Below are 15,895 nucleotides of genomic sequence, written 5' to 3'. Positions count from 1 at the left end.
AAAAAAAAAAGAGGAAAAAATCCACCAGAAAAACAAAAGGCTTTGTTCTGAGACTTGTCCTGATATGGGGCTGAAATAATGCCTGCAGGTTAAGAAAAAGACCCTGAAAAAGGGTTGAGAGCCAAATCCCATTGCTCCAATGGGGAAACTTGCTCATTGAAGTAAACGGAACCCTGAAATATCCTCGTGCACTCAGGTTCATCATCAGCAGGATGGATGGGGAAACAGAGACATGAGAGGGGTAAGTGGGGATGACACACAGCAGATCTCAATTCTGAAGGTACAGAACCAGGCTGAACACAGCAAAAGGACATATGGCGTGTTTCATTCTCATTCTCCTGCTCCAGGAAGGATAAAGATAATGCTGCCCAACAGATATATTTGTTTTTCCAATTGATATTTCTGTGTTTTGTGACAATATTTATGTCTCAGAATTAACACTGGACCTAGGCTTATGGACTAGTACATGATTATCTGGGGAGAATAAGGCCTGGACATTCACTGTTAGAACATAATAAGTCACCTTCCACTCCAGCAATGAAAGCAGGAGGTTTTCTGCTCCTAGAAATATTTTGTCAAGATTTGCTTTTTTTTTTTTCCTCCAGGAAAAAGAATAAACTGGGTAAAAACAAATCCTCAGAAACTTTCCCTAAATAAACTATATGATAAAAGAAGCTGTGATGATCTCTCAGAGATTGAAATAATCCATTTTCAGCTGACACTACCCATAGCAATGAAACCGAAAAGAGGGCTGGAGCCTGTCTTGTAATTAACATTAAACAGATAACATATTTATGAGGAAGTCAAAATATTTTGGAAGCCGATAATCCTGTAAGCCTTAACATGGTATAAAAACAACAAATAAATGCAAAGTGTTACTGTTACACATGCCTGCCTGATCAATGGTTTTCACATATTGATCTATAAATGGAGTTGACAGTCTGTGTTGGCTGCACATTTTCCAAGCAGCTCTATTTTTGTACAAAACCAATACGGGCAATTACCTTTGTTTGAGATGCCAAGTCTTATCAATTCAATGTGATTTAGTGTCATTTTAATTAAATATCAGGATCTACTTCAGGACAATCTATACAAACAAAGCCTCAAACTTGACTATAAGCTTGATTTGAAGTAAACATGTACAAGCCCCGAGATTGTGAAATATGGCTCAAAAACTCTGCTAAACAGAAGGCTTATATTTTTAGCAATTTTATTTCTGTCTTTTTGGCTAGCCATAACTTTGGCAAGTGTGCTACAATCACAGGAGTAAGAAACAAAGGAAGATTGCTTCCCACTCCATGATAACGTATTAGAGGGAGAAATCAACTTACCAGTTTGTTTAACCTCATCAGAAAAAGCTCTAATACATTACCATTTTGGAATGTCTAAATAGGCTCTAATTCTTAATACAGGCACCAATAAAAAAAGACGTTTCATTGTTTGAAGTTGTTCTGAATGAAGCAAAATGCACTTCCCTGGGGTTTAAGAGATGAAAATAGCAAATATTCATTTACGTTCCTGGTTCAGACACTAAATTAAGCACAGAGAGAGCCCTTGCTTACCACAGTGTGTGTCCAGCTTCATGATTTATGCTCTTTAAACTCTATGTTAATATCCATTTCAACCTTTGCACAATGCTCAAGCATTTCCGTAGCAAATAAATAACAAAAATCCCCAAGAATCCACATTTCACTTTTGCATGAGTTAGCTCCTGCCTCCCCCATTTGCATCTTTACAACCACAAAACGCATAAGTGCATATGGCCCCGCTGATGTATGATGCATATCCTTCTTTGTCACACTGCCGAAAATAATCTGTCCACCTTCAGAAGTATAGCCCCAGGTGTGCTTAGGAACATCACAGCCAACAGTGTAGAATACAACAAATCCCTTTGAGAAAACTATGTATTTTCTTCTCCATAAATCACCGGCGATCTTTCTAGATTTGCGTCTGGTTTTTTTTTTGCCCTTTATGCCCAGAGTGTTAATTTTATTTTTCTTTCAATCGTGTTTGATAAATATATAGTTCTGCTGATTGTTCAAAATGTGCCAAATGCTGATTGCCTTAATCCACTGGAGTCAGTGTGTTTTGCATAAGTTAGGTAAAGAGGATTTGACCCATTTATTAATAGAATTATAGTAGGCATATTCCTAATATGGGCAGAGACAGAGTAACATGGAGTCTTTTATTCAGCTCTTTATAGGTGCAGAAATAAAAATCTCCCCGACGATAGGACAAAAATACACAGTCGACGTAAAACTGAAAATAAGCAATGATCAGTGGATACTTTGTAATGATCTGAACAGAGGCAAGCTCTTCAAAAAATTGAAGATTTCCAAACAGAAAATCAAGATAGATCCTTTTTTTTTCCCTTCTAGCACAAAATAATTGGCTTAGCCTGGCACACGAGTAATACACATCTTTCAGCAGGGGTCTGCATGCTTCCAAATGTAAAAGTGAGGTTTGTGAGTGTACCAAGAAAGTATGTCATGAATTTTTAAAGAGGATTACTGAATTTGAATGTACCTGTGTATGTATGTGCGTATAAGCTGAGCCCTGCTCTTTCCAGACTCCTGGATGCCAGGGACTGCTCCCCCCCATTGCTTCTCCCTAAATCCTTCCCAAGTCGCATGCACAGATCTGCTGGCATGCAGTTGACACATGCAATTGAAATTTCAGTGGTCTTTTAACTCAAATTGAACGGCGTATTATGCAAGTATTTGAAAACATTGGGATCCATAGGAATGTTGCTTTCGGCTGGGGTGTCACCAAACAACTTTAAGGGGCTTATGGAAGCAAATACGCCCACTTTCAGTCTGTCAATATCTAGTCAGAAAATTCAGCGTGGCAAAAAGAGATGAAAAGAATCGAAATAGGAAGGGAATTAGTAGCACGGCAAGCATTCATTCTACTATACTGGAGCCAAGATTGCTGGGAAAAATGACATATACATAGTAAAACTGTGCTTTTAGATAATTAGCTACTAAACAAACGTGGCACAAAGCAACTTTTCAGCTCTCGGCCAATGAACAGATATCGTACCTGCAATGGTTTTTGGGATGCGGTGGGAAATATTTATGTCTCATTTAACTTTTTAGAGCCCTTGCTCTGTAACAGTCCTGCATACTATCCCCAAAACTAAAGTTATGTAACAAGGTAATATCAACAATGAGAAACTGCATGATAAAATCCTGCCCAAAAGTGAAAAATGCTAATTTTGTCTCATTTAGCAGCTGGATACAGAAATGCTCATTAGTTTTAAGAGGGTTAATCCTTTTAACTTTTGCATATTGATATGCCAATTATGCCTAATTGTACAAGAGGCATCAGTCAAGGTAATAGTGCATAAACACATGAAAGTTATTAAGTACATCCCAACATGTAATAAAGTAGGTGTTAATTGGTAGCTGAGTTCTGCAGGCTATTAAGGTGGATAATTCATTGAGAGATGGATCACTTGTAATTTCTCTACATAATTCCTTTTGCAGTCTCATGCTGTGATGTTTTCATGCTTGTCAAAAACAACTGCAGCCTAGTGCCTTTTGTTAAACACAGCCAATAAAATATGTTAGGCATCATTAAATATACTTAACTTTTAAACTTCTTCAAAGGTACAGTTCTTCCCGATAATACATTATAGTATTCCCAGTAAATTACTATAAACATCATCTCAGGTCCGTACTGGTGGAACATTTTGCTTTGGATAAAAAGGAAGAAATATGTGCAACGTGTTGTGGGAAATTGTAAGAATTGTTCAAACTGATCAGAAATGATACATATAAAGAGATTTTTGTTCTTTGCAGAAATACATGTCCCTGAAATAGGTTCAGGTATAGCAGAGAAACTCGGGAGTAACAAACGTATTTCTAACAAAGTTTGAATTTTAGGGTAGAGAATTCAGCTGCTATTATTGACTTTCTCCACTTAGTAACTTTTTGAGAAAGCTGATTATTTCATTGGAATGCAATATATGAAGAAAACAAAAATTAATAGCTTACATGGTTGTGAAAAATGACCGAGACTTGGGACTCTGTCCCCAGCCAGCAGAGTTTTCTCCCTCATTTGCATTCTCTGAAAACAAAATGGATCTGGAGTCCAAAAAGTGGCTAGCACTGCATAAATAATTTTGTAACATTATATGGCCTCAGCTGCAACTTGCCACTATTATGGAAGGAAATTAACCAGGGGAGACTCATACCAATCAGTTTGTTTAGCAGCTCAGGAGGAGTACAGGGGGCAGGGGACACAACTGGCGGAACAGTTCATTGCTAACTACCTAATTTCAAGGGGAAAAAAAAGGTAATAGATAAAAAAATGAGTCAGCTCTTTCAACTCTGTCGACTATTAAAATATTAAGGTTTCTTCTGTGCTTGATTTTGCAATTAATTCATTCTTACAGCAAGCCTCATTCTTCTTACTGGCAAAGTTATCCTTTATGTACAGAACTGTTAATTTCCTTTTTTTTCTTTTTTCTTTCTTTCTTTCTTTCGTCTGGTTTTCACCTGTTTAGAAATTGACATATCTCTGATTATGTTATCCCCCTACAGCAGCTGTATTTAAGTACCGTAACACTTGAGAGTTCAAATGTGGTTATTCTGGCCACCAAATTCTGTGTTTCAGCAAAGGAAAATTGTTCTTCCAGTGCCCAGCCATACACTTAAGAATGTAATAGTGCCATTAAATCCCTTTGTGCAAAGGACTGTCATGAAGCTGGTGTCTTAACCACACCCAAGATAACTTTGTGACTTCTAAAAACTTGGAAGACATGAAATATGAGGAGTATTTTACTTACAGGCTCAAGGACTTTCACATTCTCAGACAGAATCATAGATTTGCTTTGGCTTAGTCTGTCATGGTGACTGTTAGCATTTTTGATCCTCATCTGAACAGCTCCAGTACTGTGGGAAGGATTCGGCTTTTCAGAGGCCATGTCAGAAGTTGCAGACCTTTCCATGGCTACTGGGTTGACCTGAAGAACACAAAATGAGAGCATTAATCAAGAGATCTTTCATGCAAAAAAAGTATCTGTGTTGCCATTGTAATCAAGAGAAGTTATTTTGCTGGCAACTTCTTGATCATCTTTGAATACCAGGATAATATCAGCTGTGTCATTCTGCAGTTCTATTATTGTCCTTATCACTCACCCATTCAACTGCCTTGGAAGACTTGGTTTATGTAAAAGATTATCCTTATCTCGAAAGCCATTCTCCTGCGTGTATAATCTCCCTGCAAGCCTCTCTCATGTCCAGCTGGCAGCCACTACGCTTTGTCTTTGGCCCTGCTTGTACCACACATTTTAAACCTTTCATGGAAAAATGACATGTTTTGGAACCAATTAACATATCTTACCTCCACAGTTTGATACATACACATTACAAGTGCACTAAAGAATCACATTACAATCCTAAACTCAAACTCTAAATCTAGATCTAAAACAAAACAAAACAAACAAACAAACAAAAAAAACCAGACACTTTTTTTAAACTATTTTAGCAGCAGCATGGATGAGATTTTTGATTCTGCTCTTGGTTTTAAAATTTTGAAATGAGAAGATGGTTGGGCAAATTAGCTGAAGAGCAACAATTGGGAAGCAAGGTCTTCCCAACCCCTGAAAATGAAACTCCCTGATTTCACAGAAGTCTATTTCAAAGAAGGCTTCAGAGCAAAGGAAGATAAGGTGACGAGGTACTAATATACACGAGGAGTGCTACAGCATGTCCTACTATAGTATGGACAAGACTACGGGACATCGTTGTGGTGGGAGGACACAGATCTCATACCTTTATCCTCTCCTGGTCCCAGTAAATCATTTTCTTCCAGAAAATGCCCTTCAGCTACAGATGTGGAAGAAAATAATGACAGGTCGAAGTACAGCAGAATGGCTGAGAGGGACTTCTGGAGGTCACTTGGTCCAACCTCCTGCTCAAGCTGGATCACCACAATGCCCAGAACTGAGTCCAGATACCTTTTGAATATTTCCAAAGGGATTTAAACTCATACAAGCTGAAGATACAGAAGTATGAAGAAACACAACTCTCTTGAACAGAGTAACGAGAAGGTAGTGCTTCAACATCACTCACATAATGTTATGCGCCATGATAGAAACACTAACTTCCAGGCAAACAGCAAAGCTCGTGCTCTTTGTTTCCTGCACTTAATTAGTTATGCAAGAACCCCTACAGAAGTTGAGCTGTGAAGGGAGAGGAGAAAATACTGCTAAAGCTTTTACCTGCTACTCAGTTGTATTCAGATCAATTTTTGCTGCAGTACTGATATTAGGACAACCTACTGATGTGGACCTTTTGGAAATGGCACTGAGCGCTCTTCCTCCCTGAAGTGCTTCTCCAGACCCATCAGAGCATCCACCACTCAAAGCCATGGTGCAGAGATGCTCTGCCATTCTGGCAGTCTGATCTGCAGCAGCTATATGCAGAAAAACATTTTTCCTTCCTTTGAAACTTGGAGAGTCAAACCATTTTGTATTTCATGTTGGTGTCAAAGCAAAATCACTTCCCAACAGCTTTTCAGAAGCCTCCAGGCTGGAGAGCTGATCAGACTTGAGAGACTAGAGCAGAGCTGGCTGTGTCCCCGCTCCAACGCTTGGCTCAAACACATCCTTCAGACTTGCTTCTGAAATCCTCCACCTGTAAAACTCTGACATATCTCCTCTTGGGAGTGTTATGGGGTTGTAATTAAGTATTCTCTGCCTGATGTTTACAGTACATTATATTCTATTAAAAAATAAAAATAAAAACAAGTAGAAGCTTGTGCCCTGGATCTTAAGTAGGAGCACCATCAGTAAACTCCAAGTCTGCAAAGACTTCTTGATTTTAATCTCACTGAGCCCCAGCTCATTTTTTCTGAAACTGAAGCTATTTCATACACATTTTATTATAATGTGAAACACCAAAGTTACAAGAAACAACACAAAAGAAAAACAAACTCTCAGCATTTCCTCTCTCAGATTTTCTTTGTCTGCCTGTAGAGCACAGTGAGATTGTGCAGAATCTGAAAGGCATAAGGTACAGAAGCTGCTGCCTTGGGATTTCCAGGTAGAAACCCTTTGCTGCCCAGTGTTACCAGCTCTGTGAGCCAGTAGATGGCACCCTCAATATGAGCTCTGCAAATGCTCTTGCAGAAAGAATTTGGTAGTAATCAAAATCTGTCCTCTTTTTTTTTTATTATTTCCAGAAAATTACAGAGAGGGAGACAGTCAGCAAACAGACAAAACATTAACAGAAAGGAGAGGAAGAATCCTATCTGATGCTTTTACAATCTGATGCTTCCAAACAGTTATTAGCATGGCTGGGGCCAAGCTCAGGCTGGTTTTGCAGGGGAATTTGTTTCCCTTACTTTGGAAGACAGAGCTGCCAAGCCCTGCGCAACTGCTTATGAGGCACTTCATGTTCATTATATAATTAGCTAATTTGCCTTTTGGCAAACAGTTAGCATCTGGATATAAATTTTAGTTTTGAAACCTCCTACCGTTGATTTGCTGGATACAGGCATTGAACCAAGGCAGACTTTTTTTTTCCCTCTTTTTGTTTATGTGGGTTTCTAGAGCAAAGGGGCAGCAGAATTTTATGGGATTCACCTCAGAGAAAAGGAACAGGGGAAAATGCTGAAAACCCTCTTAGAAGTTAATCTTCAGAGGCAGTTTCAAACAGAAGTAGCAGCACAGATAAGGGTGGGAAAAAAAGTCAGGAGGAAGTACAGGTGCATAAAAAAAAAAGGACCTAACATGAGGTTGGACAGATAACACAGGAGGGGAAAAGTGAGAAAGGACAGCTTTAATTTCTAGAAAATTAGGAGATCAGATTACTTATGTAGCAAGGAGAATCACATAGATGAAGGGACAAATCACGTTTCTAACTGGAAGAGCAAAATCAAGTCAGTCGTACACAAAGCACCTCTTTTGGAGATTGCCTTGGGAATTCAAATCTTTCAGTGGAAGAAGGAAGGGGTTTTACTGACCATGTGAACAGTAGTCTCAGGGGGTCAGCATCTGGGGTTACTTCTCCTGGGAATTAGTCCTCTTGTTTGGGATGCTAGGAAGTACATACCACAGCACCTGCATGGTGAATTTGGCTGATATGAAGCCAGAGCTCAGACATCAACTAAAGGTGTCATGTGGCTGTCAAATGGTCAAGGGACATTTTACCCATCTGGCAAGTCAATGGATAATATACTATAACCCTGGTTTCACTTCTGTGCACATGGTGTGGAAGCAATGAGCACTGCAGAGGTGAGCAATTGAAAGGTTACAGTGCATGCAAATCTGTACACAATGTAAAGCCATCCCATTTCTGAGAATCAGGCTCAGACTGAAAGAGAAATACTGAAGACTTGCAGAGAACAGATCTCTGGCTTCCTCACTTAATGCTAAGTCTTGATAAAACAATTAAAAAAAAAAACATTTTCCATAATATTCCTTTCAAAAGCACTGTTTTCACAAAATCTTGCTTGATAGCAGTCAAAATACTTCAATTATTTCAAATGTTCCTTTGATGGAGAAAACTTATTTTCTGTCTCTATTACCTTTGTAATCACTGTTTCTGAGATGATAAAGGAAGCAAAGTAACATTGTTAACTTTCCAACTAAAGAAAAACCCGTAATGTTTTCAGTTTATAGCTTTCTGCAGGAATTACAGAAGTAAACAATTCATCTCACTGCTATTTGTTCGTCTTTGGTAGCTTGATTATGGCTTCTATCTCACAGTGACAGCCAGCAAGCGTTCCTTTCCTGCAGCAGCTCATGGAACTAGAGCAAGTTTCATCCTGCAGTTATCAGGTTTTGAATTCATTTTGAAATGTTGCTATGTCCAGAAATGGAGAGTATATAATGAGCAGGGTGACTGGTATTACCCAATAACTTTCCTGAGTTTTTGGTACAGTATCAGTAATATTTGTATGTGGGTTTTCTGTGAAGCAACACTATGCAATGAAACAGAAAGAAATGCAAAGGCAATTCATCAAGAAACAAAATGATAGCAGTATTTCTATGTTTTGACTCGAATTATTCCTATGTTTCAATGTCAATTCATCTCAAACCAGGTATTTATAACAAGTACCATAATCCAAGAAAGGAAAAATATGTGTGCGATTAATATAATTTGTTGCATTGTTTTTCAACATGAAGAAATTAAAACCATTGCATATAATTTTCAGTATTTATCAAAACCAGCTTTTAATTTCTCCCAGCTTTGTTCCTGGGGACGTTTTACAGCACCAAAGTCAGAAGCACAATGAATACGAAGGGATTCAGTGCAACATGAAAACATTTTAAATCAAAGTGCACCTGGTTACAGTCACTAATTGCATTCTTTCAGCTGAAGAGCAACACTGTACATGAAGAACACCCATCAAAGCCTACCAAAATAATATCAAAGAAAAATAAAATTCAGCACTAGGGTCACCATTATACTAAACCCACAGGCCTGAAAGGCTATAAAAACAGAAGAGGAAGTAGGTTAACAAATGCAAAAACAAGCTCACGCCACACGCGGTGAGTCAGAGCATTCTTGCGAAGTAGAAAACATATTGCTGTGTCTCTGAAAGAAGTGTTTAAAATCAACACACCTAGATAAATATTTCTGCCATTGGATTTTGCTCTCAGCCTTCTCCACGCTGTACATTATCTCTGCTGAAGTACAGCTCAGGGGCAGGAAATGCTTAACGCACAGCTGATGGAAATGAAGGGGGACAGATGAAACACCTATAGGTAAAGAGAGAGGACAACAAGTAACCTATCATACTATTTATTATTTTTTTTTTACTCTTTTGCCTTCTGTATTCCACCTTTATTTTTTTCTTCCAGCCATCTGCAGCATGCCACTCTCACAGCTAACATGTCACACATTTGCACCTAGGGCACAAACAGCAGAGAGAGTCCCATTGCCAGCTTAGGAAACAACAGAAAATTCATCGTAGTGAAAATGCAAAGCAGTAATAGCATTCCTATGCCTTTTCCATTGTAGAAAAATATCATTCAGAGTGGAATAATTTGTACTTAGGAAGTAGATTTTATTTCAGCCATCAGTAACATCTCTGATCAGTGAGGGAGATCAGGAATAATGCTATTTCAGCACCGCCTGGGTCTGTAGTTCTGTTTTAGCCCTTTGTATCAGATGGAGCAGAACTTTACGCAGTTTGGTCTGCTGAAAAGTGTTAAATGTCCTAAACTTAACAGCATCGTTTCACTTATCAATTAAACTTGCAATTTCATCAGTAAATAGCAGAGAGTTCCCACTTCCTATACAGCCATGCTCATTTACAATCATTCCTCCTTTTATAGGGCTAATTATTACACTTCCTTTTAATTTTTTACCTGATAAAGCCATGTTAGACTTTCAGGGATGCCTCTCACAACAAACTGCTTCCTGAGCAAGGACCACAGAAGTCATCTCACCTCCTGTTTCTAATGGCTGTCCTTGTAGTCACTTTTTTTATCCCACAGAGTTCTACAGACAGCTCTAATTTACGTGGACAGTTGTCCTGTATCTCTCATGTCAAAGGGAAGAGTAGAAAATCTTATCTGTTCTGTTTGTAGCAATATTTCACCACCCAGCATTCTTCCACTTCCATGTGGAGAATAAGGATTTCAGCTTAATATTCCCGTATTCATTTATGGGCTGATACACATAATCCAGTCTCTATGAAGGATGTACCTAAAGAAAAAGTTTGGCCTAGCTTGGCCAAAATCATAGTAGCCTTCTTAGACAGTATTTCCAAGCATTGTTGTTAAACAACTCTTAGGACAAAGAAGCTTTCATCCAGTGAGGTTTTAATTTGATCCTTGATACGATGATCATGTCAACTTTATCTACTCTCTTCCTAATAAATAAAACTTAGTTAATAACAACATAATTCTCCTGTACCAACTTAATACCTAATAGGAAGAAACTGTGTTATCACCTAAAATAACATCACCCTAGTTTGAGCATAAGTACACGTAGCTCCAAGCAGGTCCTAAAGTCCTGATTCAGATCTCAGGCTTAGGGCAATGCAAGAATAGCATCAAGCATGCCCAACGAGAAAAGTAAAAAATACTTACTGCAATACGGAGCCAGGTGTGGAGATATGCTTTATAATAGATTACCATGCATCTGAGTTATCACTTGCAATGTGCCACAGACCCACAGGAGTGCACAGTCTGTACTACAGACTGCAACCTACTAACCTGAGACAGTTACAGTTGGATGCTTCGGTGATTTCCTGCCTATTGACAGCAGCACTAAAATACAAGGAGTGCCTTAGTGCTATGAAGCTTGACTGTAGTTTGTTCTAAATTTTTCTACTAGCAATAACTCCTTTCACCATAAAAAAAGAAGGATAAAATACAAGTGATAGAAGACTTATACTGAGTCCTACTTTCTATCAGATGGCAGCAGAATATCTTAACCAAATACACAGTTTTGGTGAAAATATTAATTTTTATAAGATGTTGCTCTGTTTCTCACAAGGATGGGATGAAGAGAGACAGAATATGAACAGACGTACTAGACTGTCAGTCAAACTAAAATTAAGCAGAGACCAACAGTCTTCCTCTGTGTCATTCTGAAATCTTACACTAGCTTAAAGCCCTTAGGTCTCTTCTCTGCTATGTGAAGGCCATTAAAAACAGCAGGATCAGTCAACAACAACAACAACAACAACAACAACAACAACAACAACAACAAATCTGAATAAACTACTTGTACACTATAGGGCAGAGGTATGTTATCTCTGGATTTTTTTTTTTTCCTATCTACAATAGTAAATTTCTTAAGAGCTAGAAAAGAAAGAGAATGGGGGATGTTCTTCCAAAGTTTTGCAGCTAGAAGGACCAACTTTTCACATCCGTATTAAATGACTACAAATCCATCTGCAGTCCACTATGATCTGCTAACTACAGGGCTTCCCTGTGCAAATAAAATTCTGCTAGGAAGTATCATTATAATGATACACGAATCAACAAAAATGCACGCTTCTTTAAGGCAGCAAGAGACTGCATATGGCCATATCTCCTCTTGCGTCACTTAGTTTCTTAATTATATTGCATGTGAAGGTCCCAGGAAAGGTAACAGTTGTTTCAAAAGTGTGTCTGTCACAATATATCATATGAGATAGCATAATGGAGTCTATTTTCATCATTCCTATGTCAATTTAATATCTCATTTTCAAGTAGAACTTGAAGCTAAAAGTATTCTTTGTGTATGGTTTGGCCTACATATGTTTTGAGAACAGTTGTCCATAGTAGAAATTCAGTTGAATATGTAAAAGAACATGCCTGGGGAAAAAAAATAAGCTCCTTCTAGGTCTTCCTGTTGGCAGCACACTGCATCTCTTTCTGGAGAGCATCTGATCCACGACACCTGCCTCCATTTTCTGTGCTGTGCAAGTTGAACTATAACGTTCCAAATGGCAAAAACTCATTGTGTATACACAGTATTACAATAATTTTTTTAAAAATGAAAAATTTTGTCTGATGTGTATCACTTCTTGTGCATTCTAAGATACTGAACAGTAGAATGAGAGTGGTTCAACCACTGAGCCAATGACAGGAAAATATTCTGAGCATCACAGAAATTCATGGCAATTGAGCTGATTTAACACCAAATAAGATCACAGAAGTACGAGAGGGGATGAGAGGAGTACTGTTTGGTTACTCATGACCATCCTTCACCATCCTATCAGGTGAGGAAAAGATAATTTCCTCCCACTTACATCCTTCCTGCCAAATATTTGTATGCTACAAAGTATTGCAGAGTAGAGCCTTAGAACCACCATGAATAAGACTGGCCACCTCTGAACTCATTTTACATCTGCATATGACGCTTGCCACACAGCAACTTTTTAGTTTAAAGCCATCTAATTTTGAATTAAAAAAAATAACCAATGTTTTCTCTAGGAAGATCACATAAGAATCACAAATTTTCTCCAGTGCTTGAAAGAAATCTGTTTCTATAGCCTAAGTGTTCAGAAAAGCGTTGTTACTTTTGATGTTGCCAGATCTGAAGTGATGAGATACTATAGGAAAGGTTATTCCTGCCGTATTTACAGATACAAGCAGAAGCAGAAGTGACAGAAATCTCAAAGTAAGACTGCTTGAAATACTTCCAGCTCAATTTTGCAGAACTTCTCCCCACAGAGATTCAGATATTCATCCAAACTTTCCATGTTTACCTGAAGCAGACATGTGGTGATGGTAATTTTGGAACATCCCAAACTCTCTGGAAAAGTGGAAGAGTTAGCACCACAAGACAAACTGAGGTATTAGAAAAAGAATTAAAAATGCAAGCAAGCTTGCCATGAATAGCCCAAGAAACACAATTTCCTATGAGCTGAAGAAACAGAAACTTTAGTTTCAGTTTGACTGCCACTACATAAGTAATCCATCACAAGGATAGCTTGGGTAGGACCTTACAGCACATTGCTGACCTGCACCATGTTCATGTCCACACACGTTCCACATCAGACAACAGTTGACTTATGGTGGAGGAAGCACCTCGTACTCACCAGGGGGTAAGAGTACACACAGATTTTGACCTCTAAATTATTTGGGGGCACAGATCACTGCACATTTGCCATATTGTTATCCATTCTGTAGTTCTATAAACCCATCAGCCTGTAGATCATTCTGTCAAACTCAGTTTACTGAACAGGAAAGGCTTTAAACTTCTCAGACTTTAAAAACAATATTAAAAGGAAACATGATAAAATAACTTCTCTCTAGCACAACTTGTCTTACAACAAGAGGCCTGCTTCTTATTCAGACAGCCAGATCCCCTTCTGCCCACTGCCTGCTATAGCATCCCATCACCGTGCTGTGCACATGGAAGTGTCGCCTACCCTCCCTCCCTCCCTCCCTCTCCATACATATCTGCAGCAGTTCTCAGCTGTGATCCTACAGCTGCTCCCTTCCTTCTTCTCACTGCTCCCACTTCCCATCTGAGGGGGGAAAATACAGCTCCAGATACATTTGATCTGTTCCCACACTCCATTTTTCTTTTGCAGAGCTCCCTTGCTGCTCTTGCAAGGGAAGTGCTGTGAAAGGCAGCAGAGATAGCACTTACAATTTACAAGAAAACTTTGAAGCTGCAGCAGGAACTAGAAGGGGAAATTCTTTGTGGTTTGCCTTGGGTGAGCCCCTGTTCTGCCCTTGGTGGGCACCCGTATTACTCTCTTTGCCAACCACCTCTGATGGGCCCCGAGAGGAGCAGAAGGTGCCAGCAGTGCCTGCCCTGCTGCGCTGCTCCCCTGCACACAAAGGGGTAGAACAAAGACGTTGGTTTGATGTGATGCTATCTCATATGAGCAGCTAAGGCATCCGCTTGCAGAAGGTAAATACCAAGGGTACAGTGCTGCTAAAAATAGAATGTCTTTGATTATTTGAGAAGTCTGAGTACAAGCTCCAGTAAATGCACCTAAATTTATGACTGCAAACTTGCTTTGTTTTATGATGGATCAGGCATCAAAATGTTATTTCGCAAACGTGACTCAAGATGATGCCAGAAACCTTGTATGCATGCTCTGTTCATATGAGGGGAGTAGAGCCACCTGAACCCACAGTCCCACACAGATGTGTTGCACTTGGTAGGAGCAGTCAGAGCCTGCAGCAATGGCAGCCAAAGTGCAGCGATTCCAGGTCTGGTGAGTAAACCCCAACAGTCATAAGTGAGAAGAGTGGCATTCACCTGTCCCCCCCCCGAGGGGGGCTGCGAAGAGCAAAAACGAAAGAGCCAAATGCATTTAAATAGTAAAATTGAGTTGTGGTGTAAGTAGAGTTGATGTCCTTACATTTAATTTGCATGTTCTAACTGATGGCTTTCAAAACACTCTTTTTAAAAGAAGGATCTGATGCCTTTTCAAGCCCTTTTTGAACGACTAGTAATTTCTATTTAACTTTCCATCCTACCAGATCAGGTTGTCCAAAGTTCCATGCAGACTGGCCTTAAGCATTCACAAGAATGGGGCATCCACAGCTTCTCTGGGCAGCCTGTGCCTCACCACCCTCATGGTGAAGAATTTCTTCCTAATGTCTAATCTAAATCTTTAGTTTAAATCCATTCCCCTTCATCCTCTCACTGCACTCCCTAATAAAACCATCTCCTTCAGACTCTTTCCTTCCTAAATGCATAACGTGATGTCTGAAGGCTGATTATTCCTTCCTCCCAAGCCCTGAGGAATGGACACAGTGAGGGGTCAACATCCTACACATCTCTCCTCCCCATCCTCTGAGGCTGTGCAGCTGTGCTCACTGTGTCTTACATTTGCCGTTGCTGTGTGCATATAGTGTCCTAACTCACAGAGCTCACAGAGCTCATATTCCTCATTGATTCCATCTGGGTGCAAAGCGAGCCCTGGGAATCCCACCTACCCAAGTTAAAACATCCATGCAGTGCAATAGCTTCAATCCTCGAACATCTGTATGTGATGAAAGATGGATCTCTGGTAATAACCCTCTGTGCTTAATTTTTTATTCTATTATGTTATAAAATTTTTGCTCTACATCTTAAGAGGTTCCCTTTCTTCAATCTTTTGCACTCTTGGAAAGATACAGTAGAAAGTTCCAAACTCTAGATGAAAAATTAAACTAGAAAAGAAGTTTCCCAAACAAAGTCTGTAGAGCATCTCTTAATATTTCAAGTCTATAAAGCTATGCACTACTCAATCTGGAGCCACTGCAAAATTCTCCAAGGGAAATTCAAACAAAATTCAAACATGAATAGAAGAAATGATCAAGTCAAAGTCGCTGTTAAGACTGAGGGCAACCCTTGCCTTCATTCACACCAAGGGCAAGAATTGAGGAGGAATTGAGATGCTTTTACTTGGGCTGGCTCCACTTCCTTTGCCACTCAAAGTGCCTCCTCCAGAAAAAAAAATCATCGTGGGAATTTGATTAGTGATGATTAAT

The 15,895-nt window shown here is 39.3% G+C and overlaps 1 long non-coding RNA gene across 1 annotated transcript; it reads right to left on the bottom strand.

Annotated features, from left to right (window-relative positions):
- Positions 1 to 33: 33 nt before the first annotated feature.
- On the bottom strand, positions 34 to 11,594 carry LOC104911833. The gene is made up of 3 exons (XR_794201.2): positions 11,054 to 11,594; positions 9,580 to 9,715; positions 34 to 4,969 (listed from the first exon to the last, which is right to left on the bottom strand). It is a non-coding gene; the product is annotated as an uncharacterized LOC104911833 (long non-coding RNA).
- Between the last annotated feature and the right edge of the window lie 4,301 nt (positions 11,595 to 15,895).

This window comes from Meleagris gallopavo, chromosome 7 (assembly GCF_000146605.3).
Source record: "Meleagris gallopavo isolate NT-WF06-2002-E0010 breed Aviagen turkey brand Nicholas breeding stock chromosome 7, Turkey_5.1, whole genome shotgun sequence".
NCBI lineage: Eukaryota > Metazoa > Chordata > Aves > Galliformes > Phasianidae > Meleagris > Meleagris gallopavo.
The sequence above is the reverse complement of the archived record's forward strand: the minus strand, read 5'-3'. Positions and strand labels throughout refer to the sequence as shown.